The sequence below is a fragment of the Gadus morhua genome, chromosome 13 (assembly GCF_902167405.1).
Source record: "Gadus morhua chromosome 13, gadMor3.0, whole genome shotgun sequence".
Lineage (NCBI taxonomy): Eukaryota > Metazoa > Chordata > Actinopteri > Gadiformes > Gadidae > Gadus > Gadus morhua.
The window spans coordinates 27647626-27661735 of NC_044060.1; the positions used below are offsets into that span (position 1 = coordinate 27647626).

At 41.7% G+C, this 14110-nt stretch overlaps 1 long non-coding RNA gene across 1 annotated transcript; it reads right to left on the reverse strand.

Moving 5' to 3' along the window:
• Positions 1-1271: 1271 nt before the first annotated feature.
• LOC115556666 (uncharacterized) lies at positions 1272-3056 on the reverse strand. Its single transcript, XR_003979105.1, has 4 exons — positions 2840-3056; positions 2154-2733; positions 1751-2046; positions 1272-1602 (listed from the first exon to the last, which is right to left on the reverse strand). It is a non-coding gene; the product is annotated as an uncharacterized LOC115556666 (long non-coding RNA).
• Positions 3057-14110: the final 11054 nt, after the last annotated feature.

Here is a 14110-nt window from a genome sequence, read left to right on the forward strand (position 1 = left end):
ACGTTTGAGTTCTTTTCGGAGTATTTGATTAATTTGCCTGGCGGCTGCTTGGTGTGGCAATCACATCTGCTGTCCTCCTTGCCATCACTTACTGTGACAACAGCCGCATGGTAGTCACACACCACTTCACCAACACGAAACTTGCGTTTTGCCATGACGCTTGTGCCCTGCCCTTCAGATTGTTGGGTACGAAGTCCTTTCCATCTCTGATTCTTTTCAAGTTTCTGAATTGCTGTGCAGTCCATGATATTTTCACCAGATCCAGAGGGTATCCACCTGCGGAGAAGTTGCATGGTGTTTGTTGTGCCATTCCATCCCTGATTTTTAATAAACTTTTGGAGAGACTTTGTTGATGGTTGACGCCAAGGGAATTTTGCTGTGAAAAAAAGAAGTTTTGTTAGTCATGAATACAATAATTGACAACTTTGAATTTGTATCTGTTTTTTAATATGGAGCAATATAGAAAGGATATACTCACAGCGAACGTATTCTTGTCGTAGTTTCTGCTGCCTATGCAGCCAATATTTATATGCTTTTCGCCAGCTAACGTCATCCACCTCCAAAAGGGACCGGTGTGGTTTAGGCCCAGCAATTGTTACAGGAAACTTTTTTTGTAGGATGTCAAATGCTGATTCTGACTATAACTTGGCAGCAGTACCAGAACGGGTCTTTCTGTTGGGACTACTGCTACTCGCACTCTCCCTGGAAGAGTCACAGTTGTTTCCCTCGCCTAAGGCAGCAGAGCTGCTTTCCTCTGAAGAAGACGTTGCAGCAGCTAAAGCAATCAAAGTTTTGTTGCCCTCTAAAATATTCCCAGTTGTCTTGTAGCGGTAATGCTGCTCTGCTGTTGCATTGGTTTGAGTAAGGTAACTGGCCACCAATGTTTTTGATGAACTGGGCATGTCCTTTGTTGCAGTCTCATGGATTCTGCGGGCCATCTGGCTGGTCACCGCTGGGACAGCGAACTTTTTTTCCAGCCGGCTCAGGTCAGTTGAGGGGCGGTGAATCTGCCTCCCTGCGCTGGAGAGGAAGAAGAAATCTTTTGGATCCGTCTCATCCTCATCCCTCTTTCGTTTCCTGGCGGCCCTCTGGAAGACTGGCCGCAACCGTTTGTAGTACAAATCAAACCACTGTAGGAGAAAATAAATTATATAGAGGGGAGAAAAAGACATTATGAGATTATGCTCAGCTGTAACAGAAAATATCTTTTGTCTTCTAACATGCCCGGGCAAGAATTGTTGTGAACTTACGTGCTCCTCCTCCTTTGACAGCGCAAATGTCGCCACCTGTTGCGTTGATGTCCTGTGTTCCTTTACTCCGACTACCCAAAGTGGCTCACCTGTCTCTTTTGAGATGGCTTTGTCCCTGGATAACCACTCACTCACAGTCATGTTCTGCACGACACTCGGCCTTTGAACGTGTCCTAGAATCACAACAGCTTCAAGGTAGTACAACACAAGCGTTTCATCTGTAGAATCCAATACGTCAGCATCATCTTTAGACAGTTTATCTATACATGCCAAGAATGGGTCCTTGGCCTGGACCAATACAACCTGACAGTCTTCAGTTGTCAACGCATTTTCGTCCATCAGAAAGGCGTGCCTGTGAGAAAAAAAGAAGAGTGAAGAATGTGATGTGAGACACCAGTATCTTAGTAAATGCACCGGTATTAAATGTGCTCAAATTACAACAAGATGAGATAAGAGGACCAGGCAAAAGATGACCATTTATACAGCTACAATAATCAAACCTTTTTTGGAAGATCTCCTTCTTTGCCTGCTTGCTCAGGAGTCTCAGCGTAGATTTGAGGACACGACTATATTCTGTGCACTCTTCATGGAGGTCTGCATCCATACTATGAAGGTTGGTTCTGTCCGTGTGAAAATTCAAGAATCTTTTCAAGGACTTGAGGTAATTTGACTGTGTTCTCTTAGTCAGGCCAGTGATTTCCTTGAGGAAAACATCCAGTTTCTGTCTCTGATAGACAAACTGCAGGGATGCTTCCTCGTTGTTAACAAAATATAGAAACCGGGAAACATTTTCAACCTGGAAATAAAGACACATGTTCAATTACTCATGAATGTGTAGCTTCATCTTTTGTTAATGTGCATATAGCTGTTTTCATAAAGTGTGAAATATTTAATGGTCCTTACCTCCTGTTTGTAGTTTTGAATGTTTTTTTCTTTGTTCAGGTGCATGGCGAAGGCTTGAAGAAGTGGGTGATCCAGAGAATGTCTATTGTAAAGGCCTTTTTCATACATGGATTGCTTCACAGCTGCAGAATACTTTGCTCCTTTAATGTTTTCTTTAGTTTCATCAGGAGCCTCATCAGCCATGTCATCAGGAAACTCCTGATGACACTCAAGAAGGCTCGTGGTTGGCCTAGTGGATGTGGACCGGTGTGGTTTAGGCCCAGCAATTGTTACAGGAAACTTTTTTTGTAGGATGTCAAATGCTGATTCTGACTTTGACTTGGCAGCAGTACCAGAACGGGTCTTTCTGTTGGGACTACTGCTACTCGCACTCTCCCTGGAAGAGTCACAGTTGTTTCCCTCGCCTAAGGCAGCAGAGCTGCTTTCCTCTGAAGAAGACGTTGCAGCAGCTGATGGTCCTACTTCAGCATCATCATCATTGGGCAGTGTCTGAGCAGCTAACGGCTCGGTGTTGGCTTCTGCCGGGGGGCAGGGTTCTCCAGTCACAACCAAATGGTGACGTTTCAGCTCCTCAACCAGTCTGTCAATAAAGAAAGCAAGAAATCAATAAGAGACTATCTGTATATAAAAAATTGTATCGGAAAAAGAACTCTGATTACACAGCACGTAATGTCGAAACCACCAACCTTTTGAGTGTATTTTCATCTGACGTAATTGCAGTGAGATCTGAATATTTGAAAATTCTGCCTTTCTGTAGGAGCTCAGCTGCATCGTGCTTTGCTTTGTCAACAATGGCATTAACATCTGCATCAGAGCCATCCTTCAAGCATACCCTCCGCAAATGGACAGACAGGTTTGCTTGTGTTTTGAGACAGCGTGGACAGAGCAAGTAGTGCCTGTTTGCTGTTTTACTTGAATTAGAAAAAAAAGGCATTACTTAGCAGGGCATTACATACAAGGCATTACAAAGCATGGAATGTAAAAAGGAGAATGGTACTATATCAAATATTACAAAATACTAAAGTAATACCCCTATACAATTTTCAGTATGTGAAGAGAGAAAATAATTCAGATATTACTTTTTTGTAGATCATGAAGAGCTGAGTGTATTCTATATCTACAGATCATATCAACATATTTTCATGAAAAATAAAAGAAAGGCTTACCTTTGATGCATTTTCAAGATGAGACCAGTGGAAATGGCAACAGCCTTCTTGCTTCAGAAAATCCTGAAAGTAAATTCTTCACCATGAAATTCCAGTATTTATAATGCCTGTTGCATAGAGCTCCTCCCCCCACAAGCTATTGTTGCAAGCTGAAAGGGGCGTGTTCTTACCTGTGTTTTTGAAGATGTGTCTCTCATTTTGGTTAAACTTCAGCAAACTTGCAGACTTTTTCCAAGATTGGCTTTTTCTCCACATTTGATTTATCATTTCAATCACACATTCCCCAAGGTCTGGAAAAGATAATAATTGTGTCTGTACATAAATTGATGCATTTCATTCACACACAGAGCAACTGTGGCACTGCAATGCAGTTTTGCATAATTTCTTCGAGTGAAACCAGCGCTAGCCCTTCCCTGAAAGATGTGAAACCAATTTGAATGGCCCATTGACAATTTCTAAAGCAGCACATGAATAAAGGTGGGGCTTCACTGCACTGGGGCTCTGTTAACCAATGAGCAAAGACTCATCATTGCATCATAAATACTGGACTGATTTTGAAAGAATTCACTCTCAGAAATTTCTGAAGCAAGAAGGTTCCTGCTACTTCCCACAGAAATCTACCAGCTGAAATCTACTGAACTTCCGAAGAGCATATTCCTTGGCCATCCATTGAATCAAAAGCAATTCTAATTGCTACCTTCTACTTCTAAAGCGCTGTTATTCCTTGGCAATAGCCTTTAAAAGCAATTTTAATTGCTATTTCTGATCAAGAAGGGTTTTCTCTTCAAAAAGCCTTTTTAATTTGCTATATTTGATTTGACCATTCTGCCTAGAGAACTACTGATTGCATGAAATACCACTACTATGAATAGTAGTGGTATCACCCTCACCCCTTCTGTAATAATTCAATTTCTCCCATTTTCCTTCAAACTGTTCAACCTGCATTCTAAGGGTATGTGTAAATCTCTCCATGTCATAGATCTCCTCCACAATACTCAGCCACTGTTCTTTAGTAGGGGGGTCTACTTTATACCAGGCCCTTGTAATTGCCTTCCTGCTGGCCAATAATAATACTTTCACCAGGTATTTATCCCCTCCTTGTACCTCCTCTTGTGGAATGTTCCCCAAGTATAATACCAGACAAGTTTTTGGTATCTCATATCCCAATATTTCCCTCAGCACACTCCACACTCCCTCCCAGTATCCTTTAATCTTTTGACATTTCCAAAACACATGTGTATGGTCTGCCTCCATTTGACCACACAACCTCCAACATGGTTTCTGGTCTGGTGCGTATCTCCCCTTAATCTTTGGTGTAATGAAATACCTCAATGTTTTTCCATCCAAATTCTCGCCATATCCTAGAGATGGTGGCTGAGTGTTGGCCCTTGCACACAGTATACCAGTCATCTTCTGTTATTTCTATTCCAATTTCTTTTTCCCATTTTTCTTTAATATAAACAGTTGCATTTCCCCCACTGGACCCTAGAGCTTGGTATAGGGCTGAGATCACTCTACATTTTCTCCCTTCCTATGCATTTATCATTATTGTAATAATCATGTTCTGTTCTTTGGGTTCTTTTAACTTTATTTCCTTTAAATAATAATCCCTCACCTGAAAATACCGAAAGAGGTCATTCGCTTCCAAATCAAGTTTCTCCCTTATAGCCTGAAAACTCTGCAATTTACCCTTCTCTAATAGTGTGCATATTGCTGTAATACCCCTATTTGCCCCTCTCTCAAAGCCCAAATCACTTATTCCTGGTTTGAATCTTTTGTCATGGGTTATCCACCTCAGAGGCCTTATTTCATTCTCTATTCCATACTTTCTCACTACCAAGTGCCAAGTGCACAATGTGAATTTAGTTATCGGGTCTAACAATCTCTCTTCCCTTTTAAACAATTCCCTATCGGTCATTGATATTTGTATGGGGCTAGCCTCAACCTTCATTTCTATATCCTTCCATCTAGCTACATATTCTCTATTACACCAGCATGTTACAGCCCTGAGTTGTGCAGCATAGAAGTAGTCTTGTAGTTTCGGTACAGCCATGCCCCCTTTGTCCTTGTGGAGCTGCATGGTGCTAAATCTAATTCTTGGCCTCCTACCCCCCCATATGAACCTGGATATCCATCTATCCCACTCCATGAACTGTTTCGGTGGTATCATTACTGGCAGAGTTTGGAAGAGGTACAATAGCCTCGGTAATACATTAATCTTAATTATTTCTATCCTTGAACTAAGATCAAATTGTAGTGTTGACCATCTTTCTATATCCCGTCTGAGTTCTTGATTAATCTGAATGTAATTGGCAGTATATAACTTCCATGCTCCCTTCGTGATGTTCACTCCCAGATATCTAATTGTTTCTGAATTCCATTTAATTTTATATTTCTTTTTTAACTCTGGTGTAGGGGTATAGTTTATGGCCAAGATCTGTGTTTTGGTAACATTAAGTTTATATCCTGAGTAATACCCATACTCCTCCAACAGGTTCATCAATGCATGGAAGGATTCACTTGGTCGCTCCAAGTAGGCTACCACATCATCCGCAAATAGCCCTATTTTATGTTCAGTACCATTCACCTTCACCCCTCTGATATCCTGGTTCTGCCTAATCGCCTGTGCCAATGGCTCTATGAATATTGCTAAGAGAGTTGGAGAGAGACAACACCCCTGTCTAGTAGATCTTCCCAGACCAAAAGAGTCTGTGAGACTACCATTCACCTTGATCCTAGCAGTCGGCTCTTGATATAATGTTTTAATACACTTGACAGATTCCTTATTGAGACCAAATCTTTCTAACACCTTATATAGGTAAATCCAGTTGACACTATCAAATGCTTTCTCCGCGTCTACACTAACTAAAATTGCACTATTCTTTGTTCGTTGAGTCTCTTCTACAATGTGTATCATCCTCCTAATATTGTCCTGTGTCTGTCTTCCTGAAATAAAGCCGGACTGGTCTTCGTCTATAATGTCAGTCATGAATGTCTCAAATCTTTTGGAAATAATTGATGTAAACATCTTGTAGTCCACGTTCAGTACTGATATTGGTCTATAACTACTACAGTGCTCTTTATCTTTGCCCTCTTTGGGTATGGTTGTGATAATGGCCTCCTTCCATGAAGGAGGGATTTTCCCTTCCTTAATTGTGTACCTAAATGAGGCCAACAACACCGGGGTCAACTCTTTTCTAAATATACGGTAGAACACTGAAGGAAGCCCGTCACTTCCCAGACTGGTATTGTTCTTCAATCTAGAGATGGCCCTTTCCATCTCCTCCTCTGTGATGTCTGCCGTCAATAATGTATTCTGCTCTTCCCCTATTGACGGTAGATCCAACCTGTCTAGGAAGTTTTCCATATCTTGTTCGTCTGCCGCTGCTGGTTGTGTGTATAAGTTTTGATAATATTCTCTGAATACTCTCTCAATTTCGTCCGGTTCGGTAAGCAAATCATTAGTTTGTGGATCTCTAATTTTGTATATGGTATTCAATGCTTGTTGTTTTCTTATGCGTCTAGCCAATAATCTGCTTGCTTTGGAACCTCCCTCATAATAGGTTTGTTTAACAAATCTAGCTTTCTTTTCCACTTCTGTCAGTAGTATATTATCAATTTTATTCTTTGTTTCTTTCACTTGTCTAAGTATCTCTGGGTCACTTGTGGCATTATGTTTTCTCTCCAAGTCCTTTAAACGTCCAATTAGTGTCTGGTAATTTACTAGTCTGGATTTCTTCAGCAGAGTTGTCTGAGCTATCAAGTTCCCCCTAATGACGGCCTTAAGCGCATCCCAAAGAATGTTTGGATCTACCTCCCCATTATCATTTTCCTCTATATACCTATTTATATTTTTTTTTATTCTTTCTACCGGGTCTTTATCAGAATCAGAATCCCCACATTCATCCTCCACACTGTAGTTCTCCTTCTCTTGTTTAAATGTATTGTCATGTAGACTGCGTTATGGTCTGATAAATCTGCTACCCCAATCCTACATTCCTCAACCCTATGCATGTCTCCTTTTGTCATGAAGAAATAGTCCAACCTTGAATACATTTGGTGTGGGACGGAGTGGTGTGTGTAGTCTCTCTCCAAGGGATGTAGTTCTCTCCAAACGTCTGCTATTCCCAAGTCAACCAGTTGTATATTCATATATCTATTAAGCCATGTCCTATTCTTCTTTGTGCTAGTTGTATCTAGATGGTAGTGTCGTGACAATTTCTCTATTAGATATTGCGTCTGAGACAGATGAGATCTTTAGATGCAAAAAAGCACACGATACTTGTAGACAATTAGTGGTCATATATTTGTAATAAAAATACGAACAAAGATACATCACAACATGCATCAACAAACAACATAACAGGCATACATTACAATAATCTGGGGCCCCAGATGGGAGCTTCTCTTTGCGTGTTACTTCATACTCAAGGTACGCTGGCGAGAAGTCCACTGAGTCTTCTGATCAATGAGTTCTTATTCGTTTGGGTTTATTAGGGGGTGGTCCCCCAATACCAAAAGCCTTTGTGTACCAGATGGTTATCTTTACAACTGCAGCTGTGGGGAATGCCATTGGAGGGGGTAGCGGCCGTGTCATCTAAACCCCCTGGCTTGGTTGGCACTAGCCAGGGGGTCGAGAAAACAGGCCCACACATCAAAGGATTGCATGGAGGGTGATTTACATGACAAGAAACATAGGAAAGGGCAGGCAATAAAAATGTATCACTCTACCCTTGACGGTTTACACTTTAAATGACCCAAAAGGAGCCCAGAAGGCAGACACTATATAAAATTACACAGAATAGCAACAAAACTTAAATTCATATAGACCAAAACAATACAACATGTAGATTTTCCATCACAATCCCCCCTTTGATTATTTTATAATCACAAATTCAAAAATCTATCATGTCCGACCATCAGCACTTCTCCGCTTTTATAGGAGGTTGTTCAGACTATTTATACCACCGTTCGCTTTTACAGAAGGTAGCATAAAATCACCTAACATCACAATCAAGTCATCTGTTTCCATATATTCAAAAGTCATAAAAATAAAAACAGAAAAGAAAACCAAAACAAAGAAACAAGGCTACCTTTTAAAAACATTTCTAAACAAAAATATTCTTATTTGATGTGTCCTTAATGCTGCTTCCGTGATACTAACACATGAGTAGTTGGCAAGCACTTAATGTTTACTACTCTAAACATTAATTGTCAATCCAGTCAGCATTAATAACACAGAGTAAAACCCAACATTTAAACGGTATTCCTCTTCTCTTTCCCATTGTCCTTCATGATGTCTCTGAGGGACCTACATGGGGTTTGTTTAATTTTTTTTTTTTAGTAATTATTTCCTTTGGTTTGCTTTGATACCCAAGGTTGTTGTTGTGGGCTCCCCATCCCCCCTCTTGACGCATGATTCTCCCATGTGTCAATTTACCATAAATAAGGGAAAGCCCAGGCCTGTAAGCATGGCTTGTTGTTGCGAGCGCACCAAAAACCTTCTACTTTAATTCTGAAAAACATTGTAGCATACATCATGGTTATGCTTTCTGGGGTTCAATTTTAACGTTTTGTGCCTTAATGAATTCTACCGCTGTCGTACATTTGAACTCTGTCTAACACATTTCTTTAACCTTCAACTTTTCTACTTGTCTATGTTTCTTCAAACCTTTCAGATGTAAGAAATTATGACACAATTTATACACAGTCCTAGTTACACATTAGATCTTTCTCTTGTAATATGTATGCTGTGTCTAGTGCGATACTTTACATCCGCCTGGACACTGCTCTTCTCCCCATCCGCCTGGACACGCCTCCACCTCTCTCTCTCTGCTTTCTGCCTCTCATTTGCATCACGGGCTGTCCTTTGAAGTGCCTGTTCCCACGTCTCTCCCGTCTCTGAGACCCTCCTTTGTCTCTTTGTTCAGGCCACTTCCTTGTGGCTACACAGCATGGAGGCCACCACTCTGGTGCTGTTGGTCCTGCTGGGCTGTCTCCTTGTGTCGTCCAGCAGACCGTTCCGTAGCTCTTCAGGTGGGCCTCCCATGGTCTGTAACTTCATAAAGTCTGATGCAGAGGAGTTGTGACGTGGGGTATTTGCACTGTATTGGGCCACTGGTCGGGCTGAAAGCAGGAGAAGGAGGAGCGTTGTCCAGGTCCGGATCTATTTGAACAAAACTCGATGCAGATGGGTTATCTCTCTCCCCACCCCTTTCCTTATCTTGTCTTGCCTTACGTTCTCATCTATCTCTTCTCCTTCCATAACACATACTTCTTCCAATCTCTCTCATACGTTCATTAATTCACCTTCTTGCCATTTGGCCATAAAACATTTACAAAATATCATAATATAAAAATCTGCATTTTCAATATTAGGCAATACACTTCTGTTGTCAGTGGGGGGTCAGTCGGGGTTAGTCAGGGTCAGTTGGAGTCATGTCATGGTTGTGTGATATGGTTGACCATTAAACTGGTGGTGATAGATTGTAATAATCGAGTATCCACTGTCTACAATAGCCCTTTGTTTAAAATAACCATATATATCATAACTATATATAATATTACATTTAGCTGATCAGGTCGCGTAATGCGGGTGAGAACCATATAACAATCATTTGGTTGGTTGTGTTATGTGTTATGGTGCTCATACCTGCTCCTTGGACCTGGTCTGCTCCCGCGTCCCGTCAATGCGAATGCCCCCTTCCACCTCTGCCTCTTGGATGATTCACAGTCTCTTCACGGGAAGGTGCGAACTGCCAGCCGGCCCTTCCATTGTCTTTGTCGATTCTTTTGGGAGAATCGTTGAACCAAGGATCCATGACGCCACAACGAAAGCAGGCCTGCCTCTGTGCTTCCCCACTTTCCTGTGGTCGTCCTTGCCGTCCGGCGCTTCCACGAACATTATATCAGCTTGGTCTCTCCCGGGAATGTCGCCTTGAATACGACCCCACCGTAGGCCCAGTTTGACATGGCGTGGTTCGCCGATGGGTGATGGGCCATTTCCAGAATGGCTGTAGCGAGGGATTCCCCTCCCACTGCAGATGGGTCCGGGAGACATTCTGCTATGTCTTTAATGTCACTGGGTCTCCATGCACGGAAAACGTATGCCGGACTGCCATAACCCCTGTTGCGCTGTTAGCGGGTGCCTCCTTTGCCGTGAGGTCTGGATAGAGGTTGAATGATGGGGCGGCGGCCTGGGCGTTGTCGTCATACGGTGGAGGTGAAGGGGGATTCGCACGCGGTCCGCCGGTGCAGTCCAGGTCCGGGTCGACATCTCGGGTGAAATTGAGATAAAAATATTCCTACACTCTCTACGCTCTCTGTCCCTGGCTGATTTTTTTTCTCTATCCTGGCTCTCTCTTTCCCTCAAATGAAATGCACACCAACATAATTAAAACTTCAACAACACCAATATTTTAAACCCTCCAGAGCCGCTTCACCATGCTTCTCCAACATCACCTTCGCAGATCCCGTTATCTCAGTTTTTCCAGATTTGTTCCCCATATTTTAGATCCTTTTACACTAGTTATTATTTAACAAATTATCTAATATCGCCGAAACCTCCTTGTTACTACACACATATACATATGTTTATTAATGAATGCCTATTATTATTATTTATTTATATGACCCCAACAGCGCTTAACGGGTTTCCCTTTACCGTTTTGACAGACCCTCCTGCCCTTTCTGTTACATATATATACCATATATACAGGTGCTGGTCATATTATTAGAATATCATGAAAAAGTTGATTTATTTCATTAATTCCATTTAGAAAGTCAAACCTGTAGAATGTATACATTCATTCCAAACAGACTGATACATTATAAGTGTTTTTTGCCAAAAAGAAGATGATTATAGCTGACAACCAATGAAAACCCTAAATTCAACATCTCAGAAAATTAGAATATGGTGAAAAGGTCAGATATTGAAGACACCTGGTGCCACACTCTAATTAGCTAACTAACTCAAAACACCTGGAAAAGCCTTTAAATGGTCTCTCGTTTTGATTCTGTATGACACACAATCATGGGGAAGACTGCTGACTTGACAACTGTCCAAAAGATGACCATTGATACTTTAAAGAAGGAGGGCAAGACACAAAAGGTCATTGCCAAAGAGGTTGGATGTTCCCAGAGCTCTGTGTCCAAGCACATTAATAGAGAGGCGAAGGGAAGAAAAAGATGTGGTGGAAAAGAGTGTACAAGCAAGAGGGATAAACGCGCCCTGGAGAGGATTGTCAAACAAAACCGATTCAAAAATGTGGGGGAGATCCACTAAGAGTGGACTGTAGCTGGAGTCAGTGCTTCCAGAAGCACCACACACCGACGTATGCAAGATATGGGCTTCAGCTGTCGCATTCCTCGTGTAAAGCCACTCTTGAATAAGAGACAACGTCAAAAGCGTCTCGCCTGGGCTCAAGACAAAAAGGACTGGACTGCTGCTGAGTGGTCCAAAGTTATGTTTTCAGATGAAAGTAAATTTTGTATCTCCTTTGGAAATCAAGGTCCCAGAGTCTGGAGGAAGACAGGAGAGGCACAGAATCCACGTTGCCTGAAGTCCAGTGTAAAATTTCCACAGTCAGTAATGGTCTGGGGTGCCATGTCATCTGCTGCTGTTGGTCCACTGTGTTTCCTGAAGACCAGGGTCAATGCAGCAGTCTACCAGGAAGTTTTAGAACACTTTATGCTGCCTGCCGCGGACCAACTTTATGGAGGTGACGATTTCATTTTCCAACATGACTTGGCACCTGCACACAGTGCCAAATCTACCAGTACCTGGTTTAAGGACCATGGTATCCCTCTTCTTGATTGGCCTGCAAACTCACCTGACCTTAACCCCATAGAAAACCTATGGGGCATTGTGAAGCGGAAGATGCGAGATGCCAGACCCAACAATGCTGAAGAGCTGAAGGCCACTATTAAAGCAACCTGGGCTCTCATAACACCTGAGGAGTGCAACAGACTGGTCGACTCCATGCCACGCCGTATTGCTGCAGCAATTCAGGCAAAAGGAGCTGCAACTAAGTATTGATTGCCATACATGCTGAAACTTTCCATGTTCATACTTTTCAGTTGGCCCACATTTCTAAAAAATCATTTTTTGTACTAGTCGTAACTAATATTCTAATTTTCTGAGATACTGAATTTGGGATTTTCAGTAATTGTCAGTACTAATCATCCAAATTAAAAGAAATAAACATTTCAAATATATCACTCTGTGTGTAATGAATTGATATAATATGTAAGTTTCACGTTCTGAATATAATTACTGAAATAAATCAACTTTTTCATGATATTCTAATAATTTGACCAGCACCTGTATATTGACGGAACTTTACCGGAGTTGCTTTACCGTATGTTCCTATAACAAAGTTCGAATCGTGGCCGATTTGTTCGAATATACGTTCCCAAAACAGTATATACCGTTTTCGTAACGGATTTATTGTAGCTTAAACAAGTATTTTGATCTCACCTGCTCTAATTCTTTTTCCTTTTGAATACCGTACTGAAGAACCACTAGTTTATCCCCCACAGGCACTCTCTCCTCGACCCCATTAGTCTGGTTACAGTCACCTGGAGGCGGGGTAGAGCTTTGGGACCGAGTCCGACTCGGACCTGTTTTGGAGCGATATTTCGTAGAATCTTCAGGTTAGATATCCCGGACGAGCCCCCAACTGTCGTGACAATTTCTCTATTAGATATTGCGTCTGAGACAGATGAGATCTTTAGATGCAAAAAAGCACACGATACTTGTAGACAATTAGTGGTCATATATTTGTAATAAAAATACGAACAACGATACATCACAACATGCATCAACAAACAACATAACAGGCATACATTACAATAATCTGGGGCCCCAGATGGGAGCTTCTCTTTGCGTGTTACTTCATACTCAAGGTACGCTGGCGAGAAGTCCACTGAGTCTTCTGATCAATGAGTTCTTATTCGTTTGGGTTTATTAGGGGGTGGTCCCCCAATACCAAAAGCCTTTGTGTACCAGATGGTTATCTTTACAACTGCAGCTGAGGGGAATGCCATTGGAGGGGGTAGCGGCCGTGTCATCTAAACCCCCTGGCTTGGTTGGCACTAGCCAGGGGGTCGAGAAAACGGGCCCACACATCAAAGGATTGCATGGAGGGTGATTTACATGACAAGAAACATAGGAAAGGGCAGGCAATAAAAATGTATCACTCTACCCTTGACGGTTTACACTTTAAATGACCCAAAAGGAGCCCAGAAGGCAGACACTATATAAAATTACACAGAATAGCAACAAAACTTAAATTCATATAGACCAAAACAATACAACATGTAGATTTTCCATCACAGTAGTTCATCACCATATTGAAGTCCCCTCCACATATTAAGATCCCCTCTAGTTCTTCATTAATGATGTCAAATAATGATTTAAAGAAGGTTTTCTTGCTATCTGGGGGTGCATATACATTGATCAATGTCACTCTTTGTCCCTCTAATTTACCCTTTATCATTATATATCTTCCCTCCTTGTCACATATTTCTTTTCCAAGTTCAAATTTGGTACAATTTGTTATTAATATGGCTACCCCTCTCCTATTGTTTTGTTTGTGGAAAGTGCTATAAAACGTATTGTTGTACCCAAACCTCTTTAGTTTCTCATGTTCCTCTGTAGACAAATGTGTCTCTTGTAGAAACACCACTTGTAATTTTTCTTTTTTGAATTTGGCCATAAACTTTGCCCTTTTAATTGGACTACTCAGCCCATTCACATTCACTGATACCACTTTAACACCTTCATGCTGC